At 33.9% G+C, this 938-nt stretch overlaps 1 protein-coding gene and 1 long non-coding RNA gene across 15 annotated transcripts in view; one reads left to right on the forward strand and one right to left on the reverse strand.

Annotated features, from left to right (window-relative positions):
* Positions 1–693, reverse strand: part of LOC102671736 — a 1874-nt gene extending 1181 nt beyond the window's left edge. The window contains exons 1-2 of the long non-coding RNA XR_420732.2: positions 530–693; positions 76–431 (exon numbers count right to left, since the gene is read on the reverse strand). This is a non-coding gene — a long non-coding RNA (uncharacterized LOC102671736). The remainder of the gene's footprint in view (positions 1–75; positions 432–529) is intronic.
* LOC102672047 (disks large homolog 4) overlaps positions 1–938 on the forward strand; it is a 281358-nt gene that overhangs the window by 256714 nt on the left and 23706 nt on the right. The window lies entirely within an intron of this gene.

Below are 938 nucleotides of genomic sequence, written 5' to 3' on the forward strand. Positions count from 1 at the left end.
TAAAAATATACCTGACAGATCTATAATCCCTCTCCCTAGAAATCCTCTCAATTGGCCAATTTCTATAATAATTACCTCTCTCGAATTCGAATTAACATCGTATATAACATTTCAAGTATCGAAGATTTCACGAGATTAACCGCGATTCCTAACACGTAAATAACGAGATGGAGCTTTCGAGATTCCTTGTTGCAAAGGAAACCAGGTGAAATTGTCCTTGCTGTCACGAAATAATTGCAAAAGATTCGCGTTACACGCCGGTAATGATCTTCGATCGATGTACTGTTGAGAAAATTCACCGCTAATAATCATTCTCCTTTCACGGCCAGCCATTTAACCTAGATACTGGATGGAGGGAACAGTATATGTTCACTTGCTGAAGACGCGCGTCACACCGTGAAATATTCCTCACCCGTTTCGAATCTAGAATCCTTTAACAAAAAAACAACAGGATCAAAACGATTTAACAGTTGACGAGAGAGAACCTTGTTCACCGAATGAATGATGTTCGTTAAAGTTGAGTTCTCACTACTTTATTGACGATTGTTCAACGTTTATTGTTTCGTTGCACCCTTTCGGTGATTAACGTGGATTACGCCTCGTTTACGATCAATTGAATCAATCAGATTTGACTTTATTCCCTCTTATGCGAGCACGATACTTGACCAACGTGGAGAAAAATAAAATAGATTCAATGCAATGAATTAATGATTGATTTTTAAAAAATTGTTATTAAAAAGTTATTAATCCGTACAACAATTAATTTGAAAGAATTCCATTGAATTACGCGAAATCACGAATGGAAAAATATTACGTTTCAACAAATAACAATTTCAAAAAAAAATAAAATTAATCAACAATTCTTTGCAATAATAAATCTTGATGCGAAGAGAGAAAAATTGAATTCTTTTAAGAAAATTATCTCTAAAAAAAAAAAA

Source organism: Apis dorsata, unplaced genomic scaffold, assembly GCF_000469605.1.
Source record: "Apis dorsata unplaced genomic scaffold, Apis dorsata 1.3 scaffold_50, whole genome shotgun sequence".
NCBI classification, from domain to species: Eukaryota; Metazoa; Arthropoda; class Insecta; order Hymenoptera; family Apidae; genus Apis; species Apis dorsata.